Raw genomic sequence first — 14,089 nt, 5'->3', positions numbered from 1 at the left:
TCTCTCTCGCTCTCTATCTCTCTCTCTCTGCTCTGGTTATGCGTCATTAAAATATTCCATCTCTGCTTCTGTCTGTTCTTCACCTTAACATTACCCCGCCAATGACATAGTCCGCATTAGATATTGCTGAGCTTCATGAGATCACTTAGCTGTGAAGGAATCTCAGAGTTACATGACCTTTTAAGTAGGCGATGCTTATATGAGAGCACGTATTATGAGACGATCTTTAATATTTAGAGGGTTTTCTTGCAATTGAACATATTGGATATCAATTTGAATATCATTAATAACACTGTGACATTGCTTTTTGTCACCCATTGTGACAACATATTTGTTACAACCTTATCAATACAAGTAACAGCAGAACACACAATATATAGTTGTATAGATTTTTCATATTGTGTGGCACATTATTGACAATATATAATAAAAAAGTATGAATTGTGAATTGTTTTGTGAAGTTGTAGTGTTACTTGTTGAACAACAGATGGCAGCAGAGTACTCTTATTCCTGATAGAAGCAGCAGCTCGTGTCACAACTGCAAAAGCATTTTGCTTTTCAGTAAATATGCAACATACAAACATAATTATATAAGAGTATGTGATCAGGAATTTGTAGACATTCACTCATTACACAACCATCATCAACACGTTCCATTGCTACAAATGCTTGTCTATCTAAAGGTGATTCTTTGTGTATGTCAAGTAGTAAAACAACTTGACTGGACAGCATTAATGTGGTGAATGAAACTCGGACACACACACAGAGAGGAGGCAAGAGCAAAGGATAAAAATAAATCGAGAAGAAGGCGGTTACATAAAAGTGTGTAGTGAGGTGATGTAAAAAATTAAAAGCAGAGACACACACTCTGTCAACTCTAATCCACTGCTTTTACAGCCAGCAGGAAAGAGAGAGTGAGCGGAGAAGGAAGGAAGGGAGAGTTGTTGTGGAGGACAGTTCACAGATGAAGGGCTAGCTCTGCTGAAGCTGTGGTCAAAAAAGATGCTACATTAGACAGGCTTGGATGGATCTGGATCTGTCTGCAGTGTGGGGTGATGCAACTCATACTGCAAGGTTATGCACTTAGCGGACACGTGTGACTGGTAATAGCCAGAGACAGGTGCAGCATGGGTGGGAGGAGTGGAATTCTGTCTTCACCAAGAGTCCAACTCCTTCCAATAGAACACAGATAGTGTCAACATTACATACAAAAATATATACAGTGCTGCTAGCAGTGTTTTAGTTTCCCTAGCTGAACCTGTTCTAATTTAAATGAGAGGTCAGGTGTTTTTTTTAGAAACTAATAAGTTAGGTCCTCTGGGCTCCTCCATGTAATTCAAATCCACACTTATCAGTCAGACATGTTATTAGGCACATCCCATAATGAATCCAGAAGCTTTGAACATTGTATACCAGACAATTGTTTTGATCAGTTTTACAAGCAAAACAATGTGAAACACAGGTATAAGGTACAGTCTGATTCCTGCTCCTAAGAATAGAAAGTAGTCCCAGCCAGTTTCAGGCCTGAGGCGTATCATCACCCCCTTTTTTTATATCTCAGTACTCTCAGCTTGCGAAACGTCTGAAGATGAATATACATGTGCTGCTGAGTTTGTAAGTAGAGCATCTTAAAGGTGAACAGGGGGAGTTTTACACTTCATTTCACTATGTATATGAAGTGTGTGCAGCCAAATATGCATAACAAATCAAACTAGTGATACGTGTGTTGAAAACGAAGGGCTGCACACACGCATGCTTGCGTGTCTGATGGTGAATGTGCCTGTGTGTGCATAATTCTTTATGTTATCTTCTCCCATGCATATGATAGCATGTGCTGTTCTGATGCAGTCTGTACAGGTGGAGCTGTGAGACACGATTATGGGTAAATTGTGCAGAGAATAGTAAAAAAGAGTCTGGAACGCAATCACAGGGACTATTTCCTTGCGTGCCATAACCCTACATTAACTCTTTCCATGTGACTGCTAAAAATAAAATAAAACCAACCTTGCGGGGTTTTATGAAACACTATGAATATTATTATTTAATGATTTTTTTTAATTTACAATTCAATTAAAAGTTAAGGTTGAATTTAGTCTTATGCTTTTTGTAGCTTACTACGTACAGCCTTATACGTACCAACACATCAGCATCTTAACCTTAACTCAGGAAAGGTCGCTACCATTCTGCAATCAGCAAAGCATGAAAGAACATTGGGAGAAAGGCTGCAAACAAGGGCAGAGGCATAATATCGAGGGAATAGAGGTTCAATACAATTCACACTCCATTTCACCAACTACTCATCCAGAGAGGACGCAGAGGGCACGATAACTGACAACTACAAATAATGACAGGGGAACAGGGATCATCCAGACAAAAGATTTACTTCTTCTAAAGCCGTATTACATGACTTTGGTAATTAGTCAAAGCAGTTTAAGATTAGTTCCTCACTGTGAAAGTAGGTTTGAAATGTCAGCATTTAGACACCACAGATATGTGCTTGAATCGCTTGACCTAGATTGTCCACACACGCAGCTATGAGTAGGCTGTATTATCTCTAGAGTAGCACAATAGCTGAATAAGCCACCAGTTTAACATAGTCTCTCAATCTCTCTTTGTACAGCTGTTATTGCATTCCATTCATCTTTTTCTGCTGGACCACAATGTTGAAGTTTGGTACTGTTGATTAGTACTATTGAAATTTGATTGATTCTTAGAAGCAGTCATATTGCTGCTTGATTAAATTCCACATTTACATCATCAAGAGAAACTGTTAAAAATGTTTGTGTTTGTTTGCTTCTTTGACCTCCGAGAAATGAAATTCTTAGCAGTGGGCAAGCTTGCAAATAATTTAGTGGTAGATAGTAAGAGTATCCAAATGTTTCTGGATGGAAAAAAGCAAGTCCAAAGTGGATGTTTAAATGATGCATCTGCACACATATGCCGTGTGAGTTTAATTTAAAATCTATATCTGACTGAAAGTTAGAGCAGAGCCGTGCGTGTTATTCGTCGTGACTGCCTTGCAGCTGCACTCTGACTTGGTGACTCAGCATTGGGTGTTTGCTGCCTAGGTGAAAAAAACTTTCAACCACTGGATGAGAGGCGCAGTGCTTTTAACACAACGATAATGAAGAAGACTAGCGGTTTAGAGTGCATCACAACTGTCACTGAGATGATGCTTACATGACCTCACCATTGTGCATTAAAGATCATGAGCACTTTTGGCTAAGTGTGCACAGGTTGAAGACGTGTCCATTTTGCATTCTAGAGTGAAAGTAAAGAAACTCTTTTTAATGTTTCTGGTGACATTTGGAAAAATAAAATGTCTTTCCTCCTAAATATCGGGTCAGTGTAAGTGCTAAAATGACATGCTTAAATGTTAACCCCCTAACGGCTATTATTTTAAATTCCACTTGAAAAACATCCCTAATTTCACTCAGCAACAGCTGCAAAATCATAAGACCTCAGGCTCTGTGAATAAGAGATGTTTGGGTTGATTTTTCCTCCTTTTCCCTATCAGCAGACCAACTCTGTTCTATACATAGATTGTCGAGTAACAGTCTTATAGCAATAAGTATATGATGTAGTATGCTGAGGTTCACAAGATCAGAAGCAGAAGTATTATTATATAATTGTGTAGGTTCTTTTTTCCTCGCTCTACAGATGAAGACCTATTCTGTTCTCTGTTTGCCTTGAAACTTGGAAGTTGATGTTTTGGAATATGTGCCACACCCAACAGTGCTCAAATACAACAAGTAAGATGAGCCATTGTTAGAAGTGCCAATGCATTACACAAAATTGTTTACAGCTTTTACTCCTGTTGCCATCTTGGACTTAGTGTTCAAGGTTATCAAGAGACTTTGTATGTTTATCTAGTTCAGTTTCAGAAAATTTGATCCACACATGGTATCATTCATTACACATCCACACAAGTACACTCAGTAAGACCAAACTAATTGGTGCCACAACCTCTGCTTGCTGCTGCATTGAGGTTACATTACCTATCAAACTATATTGAGCCTCACAAAATGTGAGTTTTTTGGGTTTACCGTAATTTCTTAAAGCAAAGCAAAAGCTCAGAGTTTTGCTCAAGGACACTGACAGGACGCATGGTTGCTGATGAATAGACTACTTTATGGCTAATGGAGGAACTCTAGCCTGATCTTGACCACATTGATGCATCACATTCCACGAATATAAAAGAACTCAGTTATAGAAAAGCTTGACTTGTGTTAAAATATTGGTGGATGAGGTGAGGTTTTGGGTAAAGGTTTAAGGCTAATGGCGTGCCATTGGTGGCTGTTAATGCTCTCTTGTTTTTTTTATACATTACTCTATTACAAGAAAACACCATCAGTTGCTATTTTATAGACTGTAACATGCAGTCGAGTCTGTGTTAAACTGACAAAGACTGTGTCAAGCAGTTGTAAGACTTTCAATAGAAAGCTACAGTACCTTTTGCGAGGGATCCTGAGACCAATCTTCGCAAGGACTGGATTAACTTGAGCACTCCCTGCCTGCAGCGGCTGGTGCAGCCAGCCATCCTGAGGTTGAGGCAGGTGCGGATGGGACAAGTTTCCTCCGATATATATATCTAAAGAAAAACCCTTTGGTCTTATGTAACGTTGGATCCAACCCTTGTGGCAGACAAGAATGTGCGTCAGTTGTTTTTGTGATGCGACATCGTAAGGTCCTTGTGGAGACAAAAAGTATAAAAGGGTGTGTGTAAATAATACATTTATGGCTTAAAGTACAGCTTCGAAAGATTCATTGACACATCATGCAATTACACCCTGTTAACTTGCTCAGGTACATTTCACTCACTCATTCAGAAAGACATGCTCACACACACACACCTCCATAAGAAACACACACACTGTGGTAAAGTTTACAGGCAGGTATTAGAGTTGCTATAATGGAGACAGACATACATAAAATCTGTCCAGAAAAGAGTAAATTATGTCCTAATTAATAAAATGAGAGAAAAAATAAATTATTAAATGGACTCCAGAAGTAGAACATGCAGAGCTTCGTCCCTCTGGAAGTTCTGATCATCCAGCAAACAGCAGTTATCAGTTCATCTCACCTCCTCCTCTTGTCTGTGTTTCCCTTCTCCTTGTCCTGGCTGCTGTGTTGAAGTCTTGTGAGGTATTAGCTGAATGAGGTTTTCCTCTGAACTGCGGTGAGACCCCTGCGGCTGTGGTCTGTGGAAGTGCTCCGCTCTGGTGCTCTCAGCAGATCTGTACTGCAGAGAGCTCTGGCAGCAGCCACCACTGTACCCGCCCTCCCTCTTCGAAGCTCCCTCCTCCTGCCTTGTATTTGTTCTTCCTCACTCTTAGGCTCTTTTTCTTCTTCTTCTTCTACCTTTTACTTGAGCTGATATGCACAGCTGCATGAACCAGTAAAGAAAATAGGGTTCAGGTTGGTGGGTGTGTTGTGTGAGTGGAAGGTAGGTGTGTGTATTACAAGTGTCTACTTTGCAGTGCCTCACTAATTTATAATTACCATATTACCTGTAATAAAGTTGCATCGGAAAATATTTTTTTGTGATTTAATACAAGTTAGTTTATCTATGCCAGATACATTTTGCAGGTTATTTTGTGCACTGCATTCACGTCTTCTGTTACTCTGGTGATCAAACACCCACCTGGGCTGATACAGACCCACACTCACCAAAATTCTTAAGCAAATCGCCCCATAAATACAGTACAGTACTCTGTCTGGATCTGACTTTGAAACAGGTTATGTAAGTCTGCAATTTGCTTGTGAAGACAGAGTTTTTTGTTTCTCACTCCAGTGAACTGGGCAAATACTCAGTGAGAGCATGACGCAGTGCTTCCTCTGTCTATTTTTCGCCCCCTCATCCTGTCTTGTCTATATTTAATGCTTATAGATTCTATTTATTTTCTCATAGTTGCATTTTGGGAGGTCTCTGCCCAACAGTATCCTGTATCCTAAATGTCAACGACAGCAGGGAGGCCGTAGCTTTCGTGACTTAAGGTGGCTGTTCACACAATCCAGTTTATATCCCTGGAGAGGAGCACTTAACTCAAAGAATGGCACAGTAAAAATAGCAGCACAGTGCAAGCCACACTGTTGAAAAGAGCATGTGCAGAATATTTATTTTGATTACTGCAAGGCAATCAAACTCTTGTTCTTCACCCTCTTTCTTCTTCTTCTTTCATTTTATTCTTCCGTACGTTTTTTTGGCGCAGCGTATCTTCAGCATACATTGACCGATTTCAGCCATACAACTATCAAAATGTTCATCTCATAGAGGACTTTCCACCTCAACTTCAAGTTTTTTTCAAACATTATAATTTTTTCAAATATTAAACAATTTATGCCATTTTTAACATGGGAATCTATGGAGAAGCCTCCAAAACTACCTTCTTCTTTGACATGTAACTAGTTTCACATGCTTTCTGTAGTGTGTGTTAGACTTCGTTGCCCCCTAGGGGCCTTTTGTGTGTATTAGCTGGTCTGTATTTTCCTTTTGCTCTCTTTCAGGTGTACAGGTCTGCAGGTTCTGCTGGGAGGAGTCTGGTTCATTGGTTTCACCTGTTCCTCGTTGCTCCGCCTCTGGCTCACCACTCTGAAGCCGGACCTTCTTCCTCCCTCGTCGTCAGTTCTTCAGCTCTTTAAGTGCAGTAAGATGGAAAGCATTATTCTCATTGCTTTAGTTTTGATCTGTGGTTTAGGCCCTGTTCACACTGGAGAAAGTCATTCCAGCTAGAGTAGGATTGAGCCCAGACAGCCTTTAAGCTGGATGCGTTCAGACCTATTTTCAAATCTGCTTAGCACACAGTTGTGTCCGCACTCAATCCGGCTTCATCCAGCGTGTTTGCTGTTCTCCAAACCACTAGGTGGCGCCTCGTAATATGGCTAATAATGTGGCTAGCTGGATTCGCTAGCCACATTTGCGTTCACACCTGAGCCACATTTGAGCCAATCCTGCTAGATTCACCTCTCGAGGGTGGATCTAGCCGGACTGGATTGGAGGTGTTCACACTCGGAAAAAAACACATCTGGATTGATCTGGATGCGGCCAAATCCTGCTTAAGCCACATTTTTTCCCCAGTGTGAACGGGGCCTTACTCACCTGTCTTTGCCTCTCCGAAATCCTCGTGCCTGGTGAGACCAAGCAGACCTGCTTGGCTCATACACTTCAGCGTTTTTCCTGCCCTGTGGATGTTGTTTGTTCCTTTTATTTTGTAATAAAAGATTCTTACCTTGTGATCTGCGAGTGGAACCCTTCCTTTAACCTCACATAACACTTTCAGCTACAAAAACCATTCAAGCATTATTCTGTTCAGCTCTTCAAGGGCTATTAAACTTGTATTCAGAATTTTTTAATTCCTCATCGTTTCCACATGCCAGGCTCTCAAAGTTGGAGTGTTTTAAGCCTGTTTCTGAGTTCAGCATTGGTGTGTATTGCATGGCTCAGAGCGGATGATGTCACACGCAGTGTGCCGGAGCGAAAAAACTAAACCAGTTTCTGTGTCACTATCCTGCTGCCACGCACCTTCTGTCTGGCTGAGATCATTTTTACACCATTTTGAAGGAAAAATGGTTCAAGTTTTGACGGGGTGACTCTTGAAACCAAGAAGCAAACTGTTTTGCTTGCAGAGCCAATTGTTCTGGGAAAGTGCCGGTCTTTTCCTCATTAAGAGCCCATATAAACAGTGAAGCGACTGGAAAAGAGAAAACCTATTTTCTAACTCGCTGCCATCTCCACATCTTTTGCGGGATTAAAATGAAATCGCCCACATTTGTAGAGCAAATGCTTGTGATGCTCATGGTTTTTACATTTTTTGTCTGAGTGCTTCGGTTTGGACACACAAAGCAGTTGTTCTGAGGGTGCAACCCCCATTAAAATACATGGGATCTGCCCTGAGAGGAGTAAAAGGAGAATCACACAGGTGTCTTAATTAGGGCTTAATTAGGCAGGCAGAGCTGTTACCATGGTGACAGGCTGAAACACAAGAAGCATACACAGCAGCCATAGAGCTTCATCTTTTCAAATTCTTAACCGTGTTTCAGCAAATTAAATTCAGATTGCAGATTCTCCATCAAACTTGCATTTTTTTAGGAAATGCAAAAAACCACCTGTTATTATTTATATTGTTGTATCTTATATCTTATTATTTATATTGTTATATCTTAAACTATATCAAATATTCAACATTCAGGGACTGAAGGCTAGTTTAAATTTTTATTTTTCCATCCATCCATCTTCTAACTGCTTATCCAGGGCCGGGTTGCAGGGTCAGCAGTCTAAGCAGGGACACCCAGACTTCCCTCTCACTGGACACTTCCTCCAGCTCCTCCGGGGGGACGTTCCCAGTCCAGCTGAGACACATAGTCTCTCCACCACATCCTGGGTCTTCCCCGGGGCCTCTTCCCGGTGGGACATGCCCAGAACACCTCACCAGGGAGGTGTCCATGAGGCTGAAACATCTGAAACAGATGCCTGAGCCATCTCAGCTGACAACCACCGCCCTCCCCCTAAAAAGTCAGCCCCACGATGCTCACCGGGAGCTCGCTTTCGAGCCCCAACCCCGGGCCTGCCTCCAGGGTGGGGCCCCCAGCTGTGCCGTACCGGGCGACGCCACAGTCTTTGTTCTTATTTTTGCCATAAGGGGTTTTAGGACCGCATTTAGTCTAGCCCGTCACCCAGTCCTCCTTCTGTCTGAGCAGTCCTGTGAGCTGCCTCAGTGCTTCGTTTTCAGCACTGAGTTGTTGGACAAGGCTCTTCTGTTCTGCCAGTTCTGTGTGGATCTGACTGTCAGTGGCTCTGAGGAGTTACAGCTCTTCTTGCCGAGTTCTTCTCCTCTGCCAGACTGGTCAGCAGGCTGGTTGCTTCCAGGACAGTTTGGTTAGCAGTTTCTAGCTGGCTTTGCAGGGAGCAAAGTTCAGAGGCCAGCTCCTCATACTTGGAAGGACGCTTCTGTGTTTGTTTCTTCTTTTTTTGCTGCCTCCTTACATGAAGGAAGAGAGTGAAGGTCCAGTAGTGAGGCTCTTGTGGTGAGATAGCAGAAAACATGTTTTTATTGTTCAGTGTTTGTCGCTGAAGCATTGCCAATTCAGTAAATGTAATTTTAATTTTCACAGTTGAAAGGTCTCTGTCTCACATCCCTTTGTTCTGAACTGTGTTTGTTGTGTTTCACTCGAGGAGACACATTTGACTAGGAATGAGGGGAAAAGCTGCCTTATTTTTAGGACTTATACCAGGCTGATAAATAAAAATACATCATTCAGATCTGAGATATTTCATCATGTTTTGTTCAACGGCATCCTGTTGTTGTTTATACATGCTGTGTGTGTGTGTGTGCAGGAGCTGCCTTGGCAAAGCTGTGATAAGATAACCCCTGGAACACAGAACAGTGTTTCTCCAACTACAGCCTGACTGACACCACCAACCTGACCAGCGCTGTCACCGAGTTCTGGGAGTAAGTCAGTAAGATGTAGACACATCCCTGTGTGTGTGTGTGTACAAGGTGCTTTTGATAAGAATGTGTGAAGAAGCTATTCCTGGAAGCTCCTTGTTTTTCTACAGGTGTAACATGCACCAGTTGTCCAATGGCCTGGAGGAGACAGGAGAGCTGTGCTGGCCCTTAGTGGGCTTTGAGTTAATTATATTAAACCACCAGGAGCAGTCAAACACAGATCATTCACATTGCACGTGGTTCCTACAAGTACAAAAGCAGCATTGTGTTTCTGTTCAGTTTGTCATGTTGATCCAACAATTGATGTAGTCCACCTATTACCTATACACCTATGATGTATGAGAGGACATTTATCTGTGATGTTGAAGGACTACCACCCTGTTGCAGTAACCTCCACCATTATGAAGTGATTTGGGCGCCTAGTCAGGACACACATCTGCTCCTCTCTTCCTGACTTCTTGGACTCTTTCTAGTTTGCTTACAGGACAGACCTGTGGTCACTCAGTCTGACCGTGTTTCAAATGGAAAGTGGGCGGGGCTTTGTTTCAGTCTGTTTCCATGGTGAATCGTGTTATGGGGGCTTCATCGATGAACTCAGTCTGCTGAGCCCTCTTCAAAATATGAGCTTCATTTTTTTCTTAACCATGTTTCAGCAAATTAAATTCAGATTGCAGATTCTCCAGCAATTCAGAGCAATCCTTCACGTCAGCGTTCAAAGCAATACTTCAGCTGCTGCTCTTAGTAAAATGTAAAGGGTGGACACCCGAGCCCTGGTTTGTTAAGCCTTAAATTTAGCTTATATAATAATTAATTAATAATAATTTGCTGCTTGTGTTTTGGTCTTTCACTGCTCTTTTACTTCTTGGGGAATAATTTATGTTTATTTGTAGTTGATTATTGATTTTTTTTGTATATTTCAGTCATTAAATTATGATGAAAGTGAGGGTTAGAGAAATTATATTATCCAGCATCTCTGAAGCTTGTGTGTCGAAGGCCATTATATGCATTTTATGTATTCTCTACCAGTTTTTAAACACATATTTTACATAGAAAATTGACAGCATATAGATTGCTTTTGTCGCTTCAAATCATTGATGGTGGTTTGTTCATATCCTACAATAAGATAAGATAAGATAAGATAAAACTTTATTAATCCCGAAGGAAATTCTTGTGCCAGAGGTATCAAGTCACAATGACAATGACAGTAAGAATGTAAGAACGTAGAAGTGGAGACATGCTGTTAGCAAGATGCACTCAAATTAAGTTACCATTATTCATTCTGGTTTTTGGTTATTGGTTGCTGACATGACATCAGTGACTGAGATTTATACGTATTTGGTCAGTGGTTTCCTCCTGAAGATACTTGATTTAATGTATATTCCACCATTGCTGCAGAGCACCATGTTAATGCCCAGAAAGTAATTAGCTGGCATTCACATTTGTCCCATCTACAATCATGTCTGCCCTTAGGAAACCATTAGCAGCCATGTTAATGTCAAAGCACGTATAACCTGGATAATTCACTGGTCTAAATTCTGCATGACTACTGGGGTCTTCTGTCTGTGCCACTTTCAAGTTATTTATGTAGCCTATTATCACAAGCATGACCCAAAGACTTAACACATCATGTCATGTCATATCATGCAGCATGTTATACCACCAACTAAATAAGGCTAATCATGGATCCGTTGGGCAATATAAACTATTTTCCTATTTGCATTTGAATGTGACAGAACATTGCTGCTCCTGTGATTTAAAAACATCTCACACCATGCTAAACATAACAGGTTTTTATTAGTCCTGTTGGCAGTGATATCCTACAGCATTTATGTCAACATCACTAAAAAGCCAATAGAAAGAAGTGAAGAGGAGGAAAGAACTGGTGATTGTGTCCATGGTGATATGATGATATTTATAAATCAATCCACAAAAAGAAACACTTTAGGACCTCAAGGAAAATTTTTTTGTTGCCATAGTGAAGTGCATTTTGGAAGAAGATCGTGGTTAAGACAAGATTAAAATTATCTGCTTATGTTTTAAGATACAGGCTTGCTGAAAGTCAAAGCCCATTCTGGTTAACCTCACATTTTCCATTCCCTCAGGGTTATCTGCTCAGTGCTGTCACTATAAAAACAACTGCTGCTGGATGCATTCAGCTATGCCACTGACCCCTGCAGCAGCTTTGCCTTGCCTTGCCTTGCCTTGCCTCCCACACTCAGATGTTAAGCCATCCAATCCCCCGCACTGAGCATGCTCAGACAAACCTGCTCCTGGATCTCTATACAGGACTTCAGCAGTGATCTGCCCATGGAACGATGAGAAGTGACAGGAGCAGAGAAGCCATGGAGCTCAGATATGTGGCAGAATGGGGCAAGAACAAGTGATACACCCACACACACACATAAATACACACTGTCCTGGCTCATCATCATACATTGCAAGTTTAATGTGCTAGTACATGCAGACCTATTTTAACTTAAAGCATAGCATACAATAGCAGAGCATTAAAGAAAAGCATTAAGAGGATGCTTTTGTCATATCATAGCAAAGTACAATCACTTCAATTTTGAATACACTTTTTAATGTTGAATCATAGAAATACGAGTAACAAAATGCATCTACTTAAAGAATAGGACAAATGCATTGTCTTGTGTTTATTCTCATCAAGTGGCAAACGTCCACAAAATCTGTTCCACCGTGCAGCTTGCAGAAGAAATTTGTTTAATTATCCATGGCAACGGCTGTCCTGTTCAGGTCCACTGGGGACAATTAGCATGTGTGACTTAACAAACACCAGCCAGCACTCTAATCAAGAGCAGGAGCAGCATAGAGTGGTAAGGAAACCAGATAAAAAAAATAAATATTAAAGTTTTACACCTCACTGCCCACCATTAACTCCTACTCAGTTGCATAATGTGTGAAGATATTTAAACACTCTAATCTCATCTGATCACAACATGGATAGCAAATAAAAAGTAATTAGAATTAATTAGATTACTTTATAATAGACTGGACATACATAAATGACAGAAATACTTTAAAATAGTGAACTGGAAATAATGTGACTGCTGCCCTTTTCTGGCATTCAGTGTTGATTTTATGGTTCTGTCTCACACTTCACCAAATACAGTGTCTTCAGAACCCTGTGTTTGTTCACATGTTGTTGTTCTAAAACACAGCAAATGGTTTCAGCAGAGAATACGGCTCTGTGAAGGGAGAGTTTGCTAAGTGAAAGCAGGTTTTTACTGCCATCTGGTGGAAATACCAGAATTTTATCTTTGAAACTTTGCTTTTTTTGGCATTTCCAGGTGAATATGATACCCTTAAACTAAACTGAATTCTTTGTTCATACTGGATAACTTGGCTCTAGTGTCTATGTGAAGGAATATCTAAATTGAGGTCAGAGTTCACTGACCAATAAATACACATATGATGTCATAGGTGTAGTATACAGTGTGCGTACTTGCAGATAACAATTCTAACCTTTAAGTCACTCAGTATACTGTTTATATTATGCATACTATGGCCAAACAAAAAGAACAGATCATAAGGAGGCCAACATGGATCTTAACAGTGTTTGAATTGAATTTTATTATTCTGTGCAAATCAATAGCAATAAAGGTTTTCTCAAGGTAAATGCTGTGGTAATCTTTGTTTTTCTCTTTTAAACATAGTCAATGGAGACCAACAAAAGTATGGAGACATTTAGAGCTATTGTTTGTGAGTTTCACACAGACCTACCCCCTGAGGTCCTCCACTAAATGGAACCCCATACTCCACCACATATAAACTATGCTTCCTCATCAAACAGATAGAAGTGAAGAAGCTGCTTGGAGGAGCAGCGAAACATCTTCAAGAAAACTCAACACAAGTCCAGAAGCCTTGCCTCAACCCTTTGAAAGCAAATACTGAATGACTGAGAATCTTCATTGTTGATGAAGATTCTCAGTCATCATCATCATCATCAACAGTTTGTTGCACTAACTATAATGACTTATTATGTGGTAAATGATGATGCTGATTCTATTTCATGCTGTGCAATCTCACACCACAATCACAGTAATTACTGTGACAGCACTATTTGTCTTGCCTTGTTTTTTTAACCCTGCACTTCAGCTCATATACTGTTGACAGGCAAATGTCTTATTAAAGTCTACTGAAGCTGAAATAATGAACCTCAAATCACACTCCATTCCTGTTCCTGAAACACTGTCAACCCCATTCTCGTTGTCTATGTTCCATTATCATGTATAAATAATTGTTTACATGCCTAACAATTAACAATGAAAAGATTGACACTGAGATAAAAGCGCTGCTCTTTGTACAGCAACAGGATTTTATTTATCTTTGAGCCACAGAGATGCAGCACAGGAAATGATGATGTACCAGTAAACAGAGAGGACCACAGTGGAACTACTCAACACCTGATATTACACGGGTATCTCTGCATCATGCCCTGTATAAACAATGAGACAATATTGGATTAGCACACTTTTGAGGCAGCAATAAATTTTTATAAAGCACAGGATGACGCACTCAACATGGCACAGTCTGGAAATTTACTGAAAGCACAGTTTAGTCCCGTTATGTAACAGTTACAGAGACCTGATCTGATTTGGATCAGTTATTTAATCTGTCCAGGT

Source organism: Parambassis ranga, chromosome 14 (genome assembly GCF_900634625.1).
Source record: "Parambassis ranga chromosome 14, fParRan2.1, whole genome shotgun sequence".
Lineage (NCBI taxonomy): Eukaryota > Metazoa > Chordata > Actinopteri > Ambassidae > Parambassis > Parambassis ranga.
The sequence above is the reverse complement of the archived record's forward strand: the minus strand, read 5'-3'. Positions refer to the sequence as shown.